We start from the raw sequence: 19,834 nt of genomic DNA on the forward strand, positions 1-19,834 counted from the left end.
GATCTAGATGTGAATCCTTCATGATGATGTGGGCAATGTGGAAGGTCTACCTAACTATGTTAGCAACATGTGTGTCTAGCGAGCGGTTAACAACAACACGTGTCCCCAGATCACTGGTACCCCCTCCGTGCTCAGTGGACTGCCACCTATATGGTAGCTCGGGGTAACCTTGTTCATCCCGAAGGGTATGCCTATGCATTTCCTGGCATTTAGCTGTAGGACATGTCTCTGGTACCACTTATCCACATCTGTGAGGCACTCCTGAAGGATATCTGTGTCAGATGTGTGTCTGACTTTGGCATCCGGTTTGCAGTCGTATGCAAACATTGTCACCCATAACCCCCCTGTGTATGCGTGTACATTGGAAGCGTAGATGCTGGAAATAGTGGACCCAGGACTGAGCCCCATGGGACACCACCTGTGACTGGCTGTGAGTATGACATGGCGCCAGCAACTATGGCCATGTGTGTTCTGTGACTTAGCCCGTTTGCAACCCATATGGCGATGTATGGATTTACATTCAAGATGACGGGTTTATCAAGTATACCCGAGGGTATTGTGTCGAAGGCCTCTGCCGGGTTGAGGTAGGCTGTATGGACTGCTTTACCCTCAGCAATGGCCTTGGTGACTGATTCTACAAAGTGAAACACGTGTAAAGGGCATGATCTGACTATGACCAAGCTAAACTGGGTTGTATCCAAAGTATGCGGGTCCCCTATGTCTTTATCTATGTGTCCCATTATGATCCATCTCCATGGCTTTGCAGATAAGGCTCGTCAAACTAATGGTATGGTAATAACCAGGGTCAGTGGAGGCACCATCTATGTGGAGTGTGACTACAGTCGCCCTGTGCTACTACTCAGGTACGTATCCTGAGGTGAGGCTAGGATTACACAGCTGTCCGAAGTGTGGGTTAAATTCCCCATAGAGTTCCTGGAGTGCACAGCTGGGACACCATGTGGACCCATGGATGCTGTGTTGACTGCCTTGGGGCTGGATGTGGGTAATGCTGGACATACCCACGGCAGGCGTGCCACGTTCGAGTCCGATGCCCAAGGGACCACACACATAGCGGCCTTAGGCATAGGCCAAGTAGGTAGCCGTCTAGGGTGTTGCTCTACTCGGGCACCTTTCCAGACTCTATTTGGTGTAGGTAGACCAGGAGGGTGGCGGGTGACGTATCGGTGGCAACTTCTGCCTAGGTCACCACTTACCCTAAGGCCACTCTTCCGTGGGTAATACAGCAGTACCCACACCCAGGCGGGTCATCGCTAGGGTCATTGCTAGTATGGTACATCATCTACTTACGTAAGGAAACCATATATCCCCAGTCATAATGGCACAGCATAATGCCTGTTAGCGGCCAAAGGCAGACATCGTCACCAGCGTCGGTGCGGACGTACTGCGAGATGTCCGTTAACAATGCCGACAATGTGTCGCTATGTGTAACAAACTCCACAGAGACATTCAATAATAGACAACGACGGACAACCCGATGTCCTCGTGTCTGAGCTGTTCAACCTGTTACGCCATGTTAAATGTGTGTAGCACAGCGGAACCGGGCCAAACAAAGCAACGGACATGTCTGTGGCTCAGTGAAAGTCGTCACGCAATGTTAAACCCTTGTAATATTGCGACACAGGCCATACATACGGAGGGTTAGTAATGGAAGTAGGTTAGTTCGATCAGACCGTGTGCAATTAGTATAACGAGATCTACAACGGATACACCGGCCAATCGGCGCACACGGTTAAGACTAATTGGGGGGGGCCGTGACATGGTACCATGGACACGGACAAAACGTGCCCATGTGACTCATCTAACATTCGTACAGGGTCAGGGCGGTCCCGTACAGTGGGCGGCCAAGACCAAACCCAAAGCACCACAGCAACACCCTGACAATCGAAGGCCTGTATGCATATGGGATATAAGCAGCTGTCATCTGAACAGCCCTGTGGTGACGACATATGCATCCTGGGCCATGAGCGAGGGGGAATTAGGAATGTTCAACATGCAGTACCGCACCTTTCCCAGCAGGAGAATGGATGCCTGTGACGTGCGTGTGTGCGGGGGGGGTGATATGTAAATGTACATAGGTACCAAGGGTATGCATATTAATGACAACGAACAGCTAACGTGCACTGGTCACAGTAAGAGTCAAACGTGACTGCAGTCACGTTGGAATTATGACTATAGAACATATAGATGTGCGTGTACGTAAAGCGTCCATGCTGCAAAGACTGTTACATATATAAAGCTGTAAGTGCTTTCTGCACGTCCGTCAACCGGATCAAACATATGTTGCGGAATAGGCACAAGTAACGCAAAACACGTAACCACACAGACACTGTAAACATATATAAGCGGACTACGGATATGCATGTGCGCGTGCGCGTAACCCACAATCCGGACATGCGAGTATGTGTGTGCGTGTGTGATCCAGTGGAACCAGGGAAGGTTACGGATGTCTCCTCCACACGTTTACATTCATAATTGTCAAATATATGCTTAAATAGTACTTATTGATTCCATGCTTTGTTATCGTAATGCTACTATTATACACATCGATATACAATAACCTGATCAACACACTACATTCTAAGGTGCACTCTCACCAATTATCAACTATGTGTCCGGATACTGATTGTATTTACCAATATTGTAGATATATTAACACATTGTTGCCGTATTATTGTTTCCATGAAGTAAGGCATGCAACACTGATATGTATATGTCAAGTTATAATCCAGACTTGGAGCACTGTCCACCTAACTATGAGCAGGTTTATTGATTATTTCGCTTTAAACCGGCTCTGAAGGAAGTGTATTAGGGACGGCTATGTCATGAAATCCGTACTCGGCGGTGCCCCATGTTAGTAGTTGAGAGAGCTCAGTATCCTTTCACTGTGGAGTCTATCGTATTTGACAGTGTCTGTTTCTGCCGATATATGTTCCATAATGTCGTTTATGAAGATGGGCAGGGCCTTAAGGTTTGCTGTATTTCGCATACTGGCGTGGATATAGATAGGCCATGTCATACAAGCGATGGGTAGTCAAGCAGACATCCACGACTGGGGAACATACAGCGGCAGTCAATACCACTGGCCAGATGGGGACAGTCAAACACGTTCTACACTTTACAAATGCACATCGGTGTCCATTGTAGGACTCAAAAATTCTGGCTGTTTTGCCAGTATGTCAGATCAGCCAATCCGGTACAAACCGTGACTACGGCACAGCTGAACATATGCACCACCAGCGTGTTTAAGGTTGATGATACCTGCCCATGACATGCAGGACATATGAACAGAGGTCCCCAGACTGCCGTGTCCATACATGTCGTCCATATCCCAGTACCGCACACATGAAGGATGTGTCATGCGTGCGTGGGGGTTGCAGCCCTGGTATCCTGGGTATGCAAAATGGGGCTCGGTGTTGTTTGGCTGATAATCCGTTGTCCCCACCCGTGGGAGGGCTGGGGGTACAGGACGTGCCTTAGTCCCCAGTAAGGATGCAAAGCACCCATAGGGTAATGCTAAAGGCATGTGTGAAATGTGTTCAGCCCTACATCAGTGTCCAGTAGGCATTTCCCAAGGATGGACAAGCGTCACGGACAAGATGGCACCCATAATAGCAAGCCTGGTGGAATCACACAGCCGTAGTAGGGCATGACACAGGACATAAAGATGGAAACAGCAGTACATACACCCGTAGACATCCATCCTGCCATGCGAATCCCAGCGTACCCAGCAGCGAAGGTGCTATCCAGTATGTGGGGATCACCCGCCTCCACTGCGGAACATACCTGCGACCTGTGGAACACATATTAATGGCACACCAACAACGTCAACTAGGAAGGTCATACTATCGCTAAAATATGGAGTTCACACACATAACCGACATACTGTCATGAATAAATAGGTTCTACATGTACCGGCTGTGTTATACTGACAATACAGTGGCGGATAGTTCACAATGGTACCTGTGAGGATTATGTAAAGCAGTTGCCAACCTGCAGGACTACAGTAACGCCCTATGGGTAAATTGTGGAAGGACACGGGTTCGTAGCACTACATAATATGGGTAGGCGGACAGACATCCGGGAATGGGGAACATCGGCGGCAGTCAAACCCACTGGCGAATGGACACAGTCCAACATGTCCTAAACTTTACATATGCACATCGGTGTCCATTGCAGGACCCAAAATTACTCCTTAAGTGAGTGTGAGCAACATAGTGTGAACGGAAGAGGTGACAGCCGTGACTACGGCACAGGTAGATATATGCACCACAGGTGTCTTCAAGGGTGATGACAGCCGTCCATGAAATGCAGGACATATGAATAGGACTCCCCAGGCTGCTGCATCCATACGACTTCCACATCCCATTTCCGCACACATGAAGGGTGTGCAAGGGTACTGTCGGCGGTTGCAGACATGGGATCGTGGGTATGCAAATATGGGTGTCGGTGTGGATTGGCAGATGATTCATCGGTCCGCCCCCCGTGTGGGGCGTGGCCGTGGCATATCGTTACTCCGCAATACTAATACCGATCATCCACCGGAAATGGAGAATGCAGCTGTGAAATGTTGACAGCCCGATACTAGTGTCCAGTAGGCAGTTCCCATGGATGGACAAGCGTGCGGCCAAGATGGCACCCATAGCTGCAAACCTGGGGAATCCCACAGCTGTTGCAAAGGCATAACCCAGGGAATACAGATACGGTGTACAGTACACACTCCCCATTCAAAGAAACACCGCTGGGCAGATACGGTGTACACAACACTCCATGTGCCAGCACATCTATGGGATCTGCGCTTCCATACAGTGGAACAGATGGGTCACCTGTGTAAAGATACCAATGGCACAATCTCCACGTCTGCTGGGAATGACATAGGATGGTCAAACTATGGCGTTGACACCAAAGAAAGACATCCTCCGGTGAATTAATAGGATTGATGTCAATACACCATGGCAAACACCCAATGAACAGGGAAGACTTGCTGGCACCCTATGGCCACAAACCATGTCACACATAGGTAGATGGAACAGTCAACATAAACATTTCGTCCACGACAGGTCGCATATGGTATCCAAAGGTACTTCATAGACATGTATGCGCTATCACCCGTTGGCCCGTGAGACTTACACATAACATGGAAGTATCCAGGCTTTAAATGTCACCCTTACACTTCCATTTGTCACTTTCTGTCACGAGCAATGGAGATGTAGCCACAGCATAGTAAGCAGAGTCGTACTGCTAATGAAACACACACATGTCAACATCACAGAAAGCATACTATGAACACACGTATTACATGATATTGTACTATGAAACACAAACAAACCGGAAACCTGCAGCAAGAATAGTCCCGTAGTTCGACACAACACAAGTCTTCGTAACATTTGAACAGTTCATTAAAACATGCAATGTTTTCGTTGTTTCCACAACGTGTGCAGGAAATATGCTATGTCTAAGAATGTTCACAAACAACAATGTGAGTCTTAACATGATTTTAAATATCACACTGTTGATTGTGAACACTTTAACAATTTGCTTATTCAGTTGTATGGTGAAAGCAGCGGAAACACACACACACACGGAAGGGACGGAGATGAACCTCGCCTATTTACATGAACTCAGTACAGTATGAATCATTTACACAGCTACCGAGTTAACTGGCGTGGCGCTGTCAGAGGCATACATGTAGGCTGCTGGCGTCACCCGCAAGACAATATTTGGAAATAGCCAAGGCATGTGTTGCGGGCGTCTAAAAGCATACTCAGTCGCAGAGGCAGCTGGAAACACACACAGAGACACACACACATGGAAGGGACGGGGGCGAACCTCGACTATCTACATGATACACACTACTGTATGAAGCATTTACAGAGCGCTACCGAGTTTGCTAAACAGAGCGCTGACACAGGCATACTTGTTGGCTGCTGTCGTCAGTCGCAAGACAATAGTTGGCTATAGCCTAGGCATGTGTTGCGGAGCGTCTAATAGCTTAATCAGTCGCTGAGGCGGCTGGAAACACACACACACAGAGACACACACACACGGAAGGGACGGGGAATGAACCTCGACTATCTACATGAACACACTACTGTATGAAGCATTTACAGAGCGCTACCGAGTTTGCTAAACAGGCGCTGTCACAGGCATACTTGTAGGCTGCTGACATCACCGCAAGACAATAGTTGGCAATAGCCAACGCATGTGTTCGCGGGCGTCTAAAAGCATAATCAGTCGCAGAGGCAGCTGAAACACACACACACACACACGGAAGGGGCGGGGGCGAACCCACTACAATGTACAAGAACACACTACTGAATGAAGCATTTACAGAACGCTACGAGTTTGCTAAACAGGCGCTGTCACAGGCATACTTGTAGGCTGCTGACATCACCCGCAAGACAATAGTTGGCAATAGCCACCGCATGTGTTGCGGGCGTCTAAAAGCATAATCAGTCGCAGAGGCAGCTGGAAACACACACACACACACACACGGAAGGGACGGGGGCGAACCTACGACTATCTACATGAACACACTACTGTATGAAGCCTTTACAGAGCGCTACCGAGTTTGCTAAACAGGCGCTGTCACAGGCATACTTGTAGGCTGCTGACGTCACCCACAAGACAATAGTTGGCAATAGCCAAGGCATGTGTTGCGGGCGTCTAAAAGCATAATCAGTCGCAGAGGCAGCTGGAAACACACACACACACACACACACGGAAGGGAGGGGGCGAACCTCGACTATCTACATGAACACACTACTGTATGAAGCATTTACAGAGCAGCTACGAGTTTGCTAAACAGGCGCTGTCACAGGCATACTTGTAGGCTGCTGGCGTCACCGCAAGACACTAGTTGGCAATAGCCAAGGCATGTGTTGCGGGCGTCTAAAAGCATAATCAGTCGCAGAGGCAGCTGGAAACACACACACAGAGACACACACACATGGAAGGGGACGGGGGCGAACCTCGACTATCTACATGATACACACTACTGTATGAAGCATTTACAGAACGCTACCGAGTTTGCTAAACAGAGCGCTGTCACAGGCATACTTGTAGGCTGCTGGCGTCAACCCAAGACAATAGTTGGCAATAGCCAAGGCATGTGTTGCGGGCGTCTAAAAGCATAATCAGTCGCAGAGCGCGGCTGGAAACACACACACACAGACACACACACACGGAAGGGCGGGGCGAACCTCGACTATCTACATGAACACACTACTGTATGAAGCATTTACAGAACGCTACCGAGTTTGCTAAACAGGCGCTGTCACAGGCATACTTGTAGGCTGCTGGCGTCAGCCGCAAGACAATAGTTGGCAATAGCCAAGGCATGTGTTGCAGGGCGTCTAAAAGCATAATCAGTCGCAGATGCGGCAGGCAACACATCCACACACACACAGACACACACACACGGAAGGGGCGGGGCGAACCTACGACTATCTACATGAACACACTACTGTATGAAGCATTTACAGAACACGCTACCGAGTTTGCTGAACAGAGCGCTGTCACAGGCATACTTGTAGGCTGCTGACGTCAGCCGCAAGACAATAGTTGGCAATAGCCAAGGCATGTGTTGCGGAGCGTCTAAAAGCATAATCAGTCGCAGAGGCAGCTGGAAACACACACACACACACAGACACACACACACACACACACACACACACACACACGGAAGGGCGGGGGCGAACCTCGCCTATCTACATGAACACACTACAGTATGAAGCATTTACAGAATGCGCTACGAGTTTACTGAGCAGGCGCTGTCAGGAGGCATACCCCTCGTGAGTGGTATCATTTGCAGAGGCAATGCGCCCGATCGGGTGTTCGGACAGAAGTCGCGATGATCCGCGGTCTGTTACCATCCCAAGGTCGCCGTACACTAACACGTTAGTGCTGCAGTCAAGAATAACAAGTAACTACTGATCAGTACATCACTGCATACTGGGCATGCTCAGACACTTAGACTCGGCACAGGGCAGACATGCATACACATGTTGCGGCGGCATGGGTGGCGTAATGTCGACCGTCGTGTGTGTCCAGCCACAACAGAAACCTGGCCATGCCACAGGCGTGGCCGTTGCGTAGGGATACAGGCATGCACCGGGGTATAACTGCAGGCGGCGCGGTGTGCACTGTGCTGTGTGTCTATCTACACAGCTGCCTACTGGGCATGCTCAGACACTTAGAGTCGGCACAGATCAGACATGCATACACATGGTGCGGCGGCATGGGTGGCGGAATGCGGACCATCCTGTGTGTCCGGCCACACAACAGTAACCGGTCATGCCACAGGCGTTGTTGTTGCTGCGGGAATATTTAGGTGCAATTAACCATGTGTAGGACTGGCCTACAGTTTGTTGCATGCTACAGACAACCCTCCCAAACACAAGATACCTTCACAGATGTCCTGAGGACACTGGTGAGTGGGCATGCTCTCACAACAGCACCGTATTGGGTGACATGAACCACCCATACATAGCCTGGGAACATTACCCATGGCACAACACAATCGCCAGCAGTCCCAGGTGTTCACACACCTGGCCACTGTTAAACAGCCATGCACCATACATACCAGGGGATGTCTGACAGTTCTGCCCATCACGCATGGTGAGGATATGCCCCACACAGGATGTACAGCCCTCAATGGTGATGCAAGACCGTATAGTGGATCCACTGGTCATCCACTCACTGTAACCAACACCAGCATGGGGTCCTCAGTGATGACCTCTCCACAGAAAAACACACACATCATATGACCGGTGTGGTACCCTACAAGTCCTCCATGCCAATGTTGAACAGAGGCCAGACCGGCAAGCGCCCTAGCAATGCCTTCCCGACCTCCCACATGCATGTCTGCATCTGGCTAACATGATGACATCTGGACCTTGTCCACCTCTGGTTGGCACATGGTGTGGTGGACGCAGCCACTGACTACCTGTACATCAACAGTTGGAGCTACTACATGGCAGGGCAATGACAGTACCAGAAACCATCAGGCATTCAAACCGGCGTCACGAAACGGCACCACAAACCAACATCCAGGACCGCTCGTGGGAGTGGTACTGCAGAGGGCACAAGAGACAACCACAGGGCCTACCCTAACGGTGGTAAGGGCATGGTTGTAGGCACACAGACTTGCCTGGAAATGGTCCAGAATGGTACAACAGTCACTGCACCCACAGACATTGTCTGCATACCACAGGACATGTTCCATGCATACATTCCCCCCCCCCCACCCCGAACATATCCATCCCACCACAGTGTATCCTCCCAAACACGTCAAATGGCCTGGGGTGATCGCATATCTCTATGGCGTTTGACACGTCAGCAATGGGCACCGATGGTTTCCCTGGCTGTGTGCTACCCATCCTCTTTGAGGCCCTCGGCCCACACATGCGGCCACTGTGTCATGTTAGCCTTACTATGGGCTATGTCCCCAATGGATGCCATATGGCATCTGTGGTCCCACTATGGCAGGGTAGTGCTCCTATGGACTGTCAACAGCCACACCCTATACGCTTGACAAGTGTTGTCTGCAAAGCTGTGTGGAGGTCCATACAGGTGGTCATGGTTACAGATAGCGGTGTACAGCCAATGCGGAACATACCCACAACTACATAGTCAAGGCGGATCCTGCCTCCCGAACCTGCTCGTCCAGTCTGGAGTGTTCACCAAGGCCATTGATGGGGATACGTGGGTTTGCACACAGTACCATGACCTGGTGGGTGCGTTCAGAGCACACTACACATGGGACCCATGGAAAGGCTCGCCAGCATACATGTGGGGACATATGTCACCCGATGCTTCTCACACAGGTTGGAGGTCACACCACACAGGGTTGGTGCTCAAGGTGCCTTGTCACACACATATCTGGACCCAGTGGAGGCCCACAGGGCTCACTCCTGTGCCCCCTGCCATATGGCATCCGACCTTCCAATGTGCATGCAATCATAGGGGATTGTAGCAGACAAGGTATGCAGATGACTACGCACCGCCAACATACCCAACACCCCATGTTACGAACATCCACCTAGGCGTCATAGACATGGATGACTGGTGCCAGAGCCATGGCCTGCTACCAAATGCCAGAGAAGGTGCAGCCCTACCCAGTGTGAAGAACATGTTCGTCCCAATGTCACATGTGGGTGATGCGCCATTAAATATGGTGGACATGTTCAGGAAATGGCTACCACACCTGTCGGCAACCTCTGTCAACACACACAATGGCAATGTGGGTGTGAAGACATTCCATTGTGGCCTCCTGGTCTGGATGGAATGGCAACCACATCAGGGGTGTTCATTGTACCCTGTACACATCACACACCAGTGCAATGACTGCGTACAATGGCACATGTGGCCTGTAGCTAACCTGTCGCCTGCAGCACTCGGAAGGACCGCAAACGTTCCACAAGACGGGGATGACGGTGCTAGGACATGTGTCACAAGGTGCACGGCCAAGGGGACACCGGCTGTGGATCTTCACAGCACAGCTGCTCCGTGGTGATCTGTGCCTGACATACACGGCCATGTCTGACCTGGGTGACATGGGCACATTCCACCTCCCAGGCCCCATGCAAACACAGGCACAGAAGTGACTGTCAGACACCTCAACTCAAAGATGAGTGGGACGTGCTGGGGGAACAGGGTAACGGCCAGACACACCTACAACATGGGAGGAGTGCCAGGCCATGTGAAGGAAAGGCCCTGACTGCCTTTGTCCAGGACTGCTAATGGCGTGTGGATGTGTGGCGATAGTTATCGCCAGTCAACCTCTGTGTGTCACTGCTAGACCAGGGACTGGGGACTGATGGATATGGCATCCCCATCCTGAGGGTGTTAGATGGCACACACAGTCATGCTAGGTCCACACATGTCGTAGGGCACATATCCTGTCACGTTCATGTGTGCCTATGTACCTATGTAGGGGTCCATGCGGCATGTGGCTAACTGTGCTATGCTGATTTTGCCAGACATGCCTGTGGGTACCCCACGACTACGTGGGGAACTAATTACAGTGCTCCCAGTAGGCGTGCAAGTACACCATCAGTATCATGCGGGTTAACTGCACCGACATGGTGCTACACATGTAACCACCACACATACTGTGTACACATATCGATGAATGCTGCACCTGTCCTGCATGGTATGTCTGCTGCATGATGTCCGTGCACAACACACATCACATACACACCTGTCACCAGCCATACACACACACCACAACATACACAGCACGTACTATGCGTACACAGGTATCACATACACCTCTCACTATCGTGTCCACCCTGTGCATCATAATATGTTAGCTTAACCGTGCATTGATGGTGTGGCTCACAGTTATGCGGCAGAGACTTAATCATATGCACAGGGTGATATGTGTGCCACAGGCATGGGCTGTACCAATGGATGACATCATGTGTGTGTGTAAGGGCCAGTGCATTGAGTGGGCATGACTATGTAGATTGCATGTGGGTGTGGTGGAGCCCTACAGTTGTGTCTGCTGTGTGTGGGTGTGTGTGTACACAGTTCAGTCATCTGTGATGCCTACACAGGGTATGCTTGGCAGCCCCTGACTGTACAGTGCAGGTGTTACGGCTCACTGTGTCTGCGGCGCGGTGACCAGCGCCTGCCTGGGGTCGCGACCGGGTGGAGGTACAGACTGTCCACTCTCCGATGTCACATGTCCGCTGGAAGCGTGCCCACGGCGGGGCCGTCCGGGGCCACGTCCACGTGGCCTGCTCTGTCCTGGTGTGGATGGTGTAGTAGCAGCTGCGGTGCTACTGCTACCATCACTGTCTGTGTGGGCATGGGAGGTGGCACGCACACGCTGACCTGCAGCAGGTGGTGTTGCTGGCACACGCCCACGTGCCCTATGCCTCACCCCTACCTGGTGTTCCTGCACGGACTGCGCACGCTCAAGGATGGCCAAGCCTCGGTCGATGAGACCAGCCATATCGCGCAATGTCCTATCCAGAACATCGGCAAGCTGCTGTTGTCCATTGCCAATGCCTGGATGCTGTCATTATAGTGCGGATTGCGGACCTCTGCAGCCTCTGCCCATCCTGGTTCTGCCGTTCGCGCGTGCCTGCGCCGCCATTACAGTCTGGAACATGCGTCTGGTTATAGCAGCTGCTGCACTGTGCGGCAGGTGTGTGTCTAGCGGTGCTACCGCTACGGGCAGCACCTGCCACATGCCTGCGTGGCACTGCACCAGTCCTTACACTGGCAACATCGTGTGTACCCACACCTTCTGCAGCCACCACACATTCCTGCTCGGGGACAACAGGCGCTGACTGACCGTCATCTATGGGCAGCGGTGTTGGGGTATGTGTCGGCATCTGAACCGTGTGCAGGGATGAAAGGGACGTATGTGTGATGTTCTCCAGTGGCACAGACTCTGCCTGTGACGACCCTGCCTGTGCCTCATGCACATGCTCATCACCACTAGCATCTGTGGGGACACTAGCATCAGATTGACTGCAGGAGGAAGCACCTACAGCACCTGTCAATACAAAGACATACCATCGGTTACAATACAGACACACACACACACACACACACACACACACACACACACACACACACACACACACACACACACACACACACACACACACACACACACACACACACACACAGCATGCATGTGATAATGCAGGTGGCATGCAGCATTCACACAACACAGACCAGTGAATGCAGACCAGACATTCATAGTGGCAGTATGTACACTGCCCTGGTGGGGACAGTACAACAGGCAGGTGTCATTTAGTAGGCATGCAGTACACACATTCATGGTAGTTTGCATGCATCAGCGTGATACACCGTGTGGCAGCGCAAGTTGAGAGTACACATGGCTGCCAACACTATGTAATGTACACCGCAAACATGTGCGGTATCATGTGGACATGTGAAGATGGTGTCCCACCGCATGCACCACATCACGATGGCTGTCATGGTGCAGTGTTATGTGTACAGTGTACAGATACAATGTATGTGTAACAGTGATGTCTGTGCAGGTACGTTTGCTGTGAGCTGTGTGCATAGCTGTACGGTGTGTGGTGCGGGCTCTGTGCCACTGCACAGTAGCAGGACACAGCTATGTGTCTGTGCGATCGTGACCTGGGCGCATTACATTGCCATGTCTGTAAGTCAGTTCAGCTGCTCAGCAGCACATATATAGTGGACATTGGAGGCACCTGTAGTAGCTGTGGAGAGGAATTTCATGTCACTGGTGTACTACATCAGATGTCCAGGGGGTCCACTACATTGATGAACCCACTATGTGTGTACAGGGTGCAATGGTGAGTACCCACTGTGGATGTGCTGTGTGGCAACATGCCTGTAGGTATCAACCATGGCCTTGTCTGTCTGACTCATTGACAATTGTGTGTGGTAGACATTGTGCACACGGCCCTGTGGTGGCCCATGTGACATACACCCATACTAGTGTGCCGTGTCACATTCTCTGGATATGCTGACAGTGTGTATGTCTGCTATGTTGTGCATAGGTCATATCATGGTGTGGCAATGCTGCAGCCAGACATCCACGTGCATGGGACATGGCATGCACCATGTCTGGCGTGTGCACCGATGCAGGGGCATGGGTCACATTGGTAACACCTGTGCTCTGGCCAGATCACAGCTCACTCTGTGGTACTGTGTCCATACTGCACTGGCATACCAATGCATACTACACATGCAGCCATTGTGTAACACCTACACCATTGTATGCATAGCTGAATGCACGTAACACACCAATTGGTTGTGTGGTGTCATACCACTCACGATAGCGGGTGTATCTACTGTACATGGCTGGTGTGTATGTCGGGTGGTGCGAGCTGTATACCGTGTCGGGGCACACACAGGTGAGCATGTCATGCCTAGACACATGGGGAATATCAATACAGCAGAACATGCGTTTGACTGGCAACAGACTTACCTGCAACAGACCCTTGTCCTTGCGACACGCCAGGCGTACCTGTAAAGGCATTACACAAAGGTATACACATTAGCCATTACTATCTCCACGGTCAGCACTGTGCATGACACATCATGCATGTGTGTGGTTGCATGTGCTATGCACATGTCTGCTAACACAACATAGCATACAATGGTTTGCATCTTGTGTGGCCATATACCTGGCATGTATTGCTATATCATGTGTTGTACTATGACACCCACACCCACGTCGCCTATCATACAAACATGCAACACTGACTTACCATGCGGCTCCAGGCTCATAGCTCGGGAGACACCCCCCTCCACGATGGGCGCAAGTGGTTCTGCGTGTTGTTCCGTGGGTGTCCCCAGACTGGCCAGGAGCTCCTCCGTAGCTGTGAGTGGGGGCTGTGTTGGTGGCCCACCACCTGTCCCACGTTGTTGCCTGGCGATTGCAGCGGCACGCTGTCTTGCATGCTGGATCAGGTCTGTGCAGTGCCAGCGGATTTCTTGGTAGCTGCGGTTGGTTCCACCCACGCTGTTCACCCTCCTGCACAACTCCTCCCACATCTCCTGCCGTTCTTGTGCCTGCTGTGGCACATGGCTAAACAGGGCGTTGTAGTTACTCTGGAGGTATGGTATGATGACCTCCTCCTCCTGTCGGCTAAATGGTGGAAGCCGGGAACGTGGCATTATCTGGAAGACATGATGATGGTGGCAGGTCACATTCACACTGCTGTGCTGGCATACTGTTGGAAATACATTGCTATGACATATGCGACATCTGCACAGTGATCTGTGAAGGGCATCGTGGCGGTGACACAGCCGATGTTGTGGCTTCACACCATTGAGCACTGGGTGTCACATCATATCTGTGTGCCACCCCATCACACTGTGCACGCACCATGTAGATGTTAGCCTGCCATGGACATGTGTACCTGGCTGCACCTATGTCCATATCAGTTGGCATATGTCCCCATGTGGCGTCTGTGCTACTGTTCACCTGTGCGCTGTGTATATGTCAGTACACATCACGTCTGTGTCCATTGTGAACGTCAGCAGCGGCACTGTACACATACACATGGACACCTGCACATGCATGTGTTGTGCCATGTACTTCCACACAGCACTGTACCGGTGCTGGACAACTTGCCCCAGCTCACCTGTGTTACGTATGTGATAGACATGGAGCAATGTGTAACCATGACACATTAGCAGGAAAGACCATGCATAGCATGTACACGCACACATTGTGCAGAGCATCACACAGCACCTGTAACATGACAGGGTGCATCGCCACCACATTACTACTGTGTGTGGTTGATAGTGAGAGTGCCTTTTGTCCATTGCACCATGTGGGACTGTGATAGCTCATGCAGCCTTGCTGGTCATCTCTGCATGATATGGCAGGGTATGCCACATACATGGCAATGGGTGTGACCCACCCAGGGCCTGTCGGTATTGGCAGGGTGGCTGTCCATTGCTTTTGTCATAGCTGTGTGAATATGGACATTCAACATGTTTATCACCATGGTGTGGACACTGTCCTCCAGCGAGGTATGCTGTACGCTGCTTGTTGAGGGTGTGTGTGGTGCATGCAGGTATCACACATCCATGCATACACTGTAGCCCTGGCAGGTGCTATGTGCTGGGATGTTGATCGACACAGTGCTGTATGTGTACACACACCGCTATCCCATGCACATGGATATCTGCCTGAACTGATGTGGGTAACACATATGTGCACATACATTGCCCGCTGCCACCCACATGTCTGCTGCTGCACTACACACCGCCATCCCTCCCTGTGTGAATGTGGTGTTGGCCTCAGCAGAGGTATCCATGTATGGGGACATGGATGTTCACATAGCAGGCCCACTGATGGTATCGTCGATCTGACCATACACATATGATGCACCCCTCACACATACAACCCATTCATATTGTTGTTCACAATGGTGACACGGCTATATTGCTATGCGGAGTCAATCACAGACATACATACACAGAAGCATGCACGCCCATCTGTGTCATTGGCCGGACTATTGGTGTGGTTTGGCACCTAACGTGTTTGACTGCAGGTGGCGCAGACCTACTGTGCACATGTCTACATGGTAGGCCTGTTCTGCGGTAGGCATCTGTGATGTGCTGTGCACATCTCATACCTGCACATTTGGTTGTTGTCCATCGGTCCACAGGCCAGTGGTGGGACATACAGGGATGTTGCTGAACATATGTACATGCGACCCTGTACAACTGTGGCGCTAGCCTCTCAGGTGCTCATGTGTCGTGGGCGTGAACACCGTACACACACATGTGGTTGTGGGCGCCGTCCATACCCATCTCCACCTGTGGGTTGCTATCATCCCACACACTCCTTGTACTGTATGTTCAGGCTATGCAGCTATGTGGGGCTTGTGTGCATACAATACGATACTATGTGCCTTTGCACCCATCACAGACATTGTCACACAGGTACACCGGCAGCCATACACATCGCAGATTGTTGTCAGCATGTCACATGTGGTACACACCTAACACATCTCCTGCGGGACATGGTAATCTGTATGGGCATGTCCAGTAGTGACATACCACAGCTACCCCTACATGGCGGCTATGCAGGACATGTCTGTGTACATCTACTGTGACATATACACAAGCAATGCCCCCTACCTACATCACATGGTACTACCTGTGGAGTATGTGTGTCTGCATCCATGCTATGGCCATAGATGACAATTGTACATCTATATGTGCAACATACCTCAGTGGGGGTTGTCATGAGCACATGTTCCATGTGTCAATGCATTGTTTGTGTCTGTTGGGCAGTCATTGTTGTGCATGGTTTACATGGCTGACATAGTGTACTGTGTCTGATTCCAGGTACTTCATTGGGCTACCAGCATTGTACATTTCTACAGCACATTCCAGCCATCATGTAGCCAGCTTAGATGACAGTGGGAGGTGTTCCGCCATGTGCACATATGTCACACGGTACAAGGGTGACTGACACACATTGTCGGGACTGGGTTCTGACTGCTGTGGATGTGTGTACCGGTGTTGACAACCATGACTGCACCAGATGGTGTCTTCTGGATGTGTGACATTCACAACAAACACCCACATTCACATAGCAGCACATCGTCCACGACAATTGACATTCCTGCCTGAACACTGTATGCGGTATGTTTGTATGACCACTGCATATATCACTGGTGGCCACCAGCATGGCTGCCTACAACAGCAGTGTGTATCCTGTGCAAACATGGGTTACACCAGTCACACCACACCTGTGCCAGCTGGCCCTGTAGTGGGTGACAGTGCAGTTCCATTCATCATGTAACAGTATACATCGTGCACCAGTATGTTGCAGACATGTGAGCGGCTGTGCTACTCAACATATGCACACATGACACATCACCTGGTACACCGTGTCTGCCTTGCCACCTGCTATTGTGACCACCCTGTGATGACATTGTACGGCCCACATGGTCGTGGACATGTGATGGCTCAATGGTGAATTAACCGTCCAGGTGTGTGTCTAGCCAGGTGTCCAGTAGCCACTGGTCTGCATGCAGGGATAGTCTACATTGGCCTACTCTGTCACTGGGACTGTTGACTATGGTCATACTGTTGTTATGCAGGCATGTGCTGTTTGTCCAGTCTGATAGTCATGTTGAACCACACTACCGTGGCACACATGACGTGTGGACATCTGGCTAAGGTGTGCAGCCCACATGTACATCTTCTCATGCTATGCTGCCTGTGCAGCGGTGTCACATGTCTGTCTCTGGCAGGGCTGTCACAGGTAGGCACAGCATGCAGTGATGTGTGACAATGCTTACACCCTCCACTGTGCTGTACACTAGCACTGCACACACAGTACAGCACACATGTCATTTATCTACAGTGCCTGGGACCTGCCTCCATGCCCTACACAGCACACCTGCCAGTCCAGATTGTACACAGATCATACCTCCCAGTCACATACCTGGACTGCAACACACACAGGTGGGTGGTTCCCACACCACACCGTGATTTACACACATACTGTATTTTCCCATGACACATTGCATCATAGGTAGTCCATGTTCAGATACCCATGTTTGTGGCCACTGCGCACATTGTGACACGCGACAGTGCAGACACTGTACACCACAGGTTACATGCCAGTCGGGTTGGCATGCTGTACATTGCACCTGGGACAGTTGCTACTGCTATGTATTGCCAGCAACACGACCTTCCCTAGTATGGACTCCCCACCACACACATGCTTGGCCATGCAGTACACATAGCTGGGTGTCACATTACACGACACATACCATACCTACACTACCCTCAGCATGCACCAAACCTCCATGTGTCTGTATGCTAGGCCTACACACCTCCCCCCTCTGTTTGCTGAACATCCATGCTTACCATCCCTGCTAGCCACACCCTAAGCACACAACCATAGCAGCATGCATGGTACATACACACTACAGCCGGTATTACTGACATCCACTGACAGAGGTAGTTGAGGGCATGGCACCACGTCCGATGGACAGTCTATGTGCCTATGCCAACAGTGATCACAGTGCACTTCTGCTACATTTACACACTGGTAGGGACCATGCTATTCCACACTGAGACATGGTGGTGCTGGCATTTTCACAGACGACACAGTGGTATTCCTGTTCCATGCACACGTGCTGTATGGGCACATGTGCAGGCTGTTGCACGGTAGTTTTGTTCACCTGTGTGTTGTGTGTCACTTGACAGTCATGGTGTGTCCTGCTGGTGCATGACATACTCCACAGCTAGCCACCTACACATGACTGCCAGACATTGCAGTGTGGGCCCTCACGCAGTGTGGTGGTATGTCTCTGCTGTTTGACTACATCCACATTCAATGCAGCATACCACGGTCATGCAGGCATTGGCGACACAGATGTTGCTGGCATCCTGCCTGCCAATGGGGTACCTACCAACAATACACACTCTCACTCACTACAGGGTTCCAATCCTTGGCTGGACATTGTATTAACCCTGTGGACACATACATAGTACTGGCATGCACATGTTATGTCTGGGAACACAGTCCCAATGTCACCTCCAACCGCCGTGGTTGTTGTATCCCGCCAACCTGGCTGTTACATGTCTCTGCAGCAGCACACGTCAGTGACTGCTAGCCCATTCATGTCGTTGTGCACCCTGACCACCACACTACCACATCTATCACACTACACATGGATGGTACTGCATTGCACGTATGGGGCTGCATCTCTACACCCATGACTGGGCCATTCAGTATGGCACTGGGCCACATCTTGACATACATGCTTCACACACTCATTGACTACCTGCATGCCTTTTCTGGCACCCTTGTTGGGCTTCTGTGCCACAGCACACCACATCCCATGCTGGCCACCTGTCATATTATTGCATGGGTGGTTGGGGTGGTACAGAGGGTATCACATCAGACATGATCCGCTCTTTGCCCTTCAGCACCATTCCACTTTATGCTATTGACAGTGTACATCCAGCATCACATCGCACCCTATGTATCAGCTTGTTACGCCATGTGCCTTCTGTACAGTTCACACAGTGGTGCAGGCATATCATGCTGACTACAACATTTCAGGGGCGTGTGGCATTGCACGTTCCTCAGACATGTGGCCCCTCATGCTCAGTATTTGCATACGTACACTACCTGCTGTCACACAGTACTGTACATGCCTACATATACCACTTCTACATACCTGGCAGCATTCTAGCTCATCCTACTCATGTTGCTGACACCCATACAGGTGTCAGTGTGGCAGATATATCATGTAGATATCATTGCATCAGTTACATCACACATAGTGCATACACATCACCTTTGCAT

General features: G+C 50.9%; 1 protein-coding gene across 1 annotated transcript in view; it reads right to left on the bottom strand.

Annotated features, from left to right (window-relative positions):
• LRRC24 (leucine rich repeat containing 24) overlaps window positions 1–19,834 on the bottom strand; it is a 4,153,240-nt gene that overhangs the window by 709,238 nt on the left and 3,424,168 nt on the right. The window lies entirely within an intron of this gene.

Source organism: Protopterus annectens, chromosome 3.part1, assembly GCF_019279795.1.
Source record: "Protopterus annectens isolate FY-2018-M chromosome 3.part1, PAN1.0, whole genome shotgun sequence".
Taxonomy (NCBI): Eukaryota; Metazoa; Chordata; order Ceratodontiformes; family Protopteridae; genus Protopterus; species Protopterus annectens.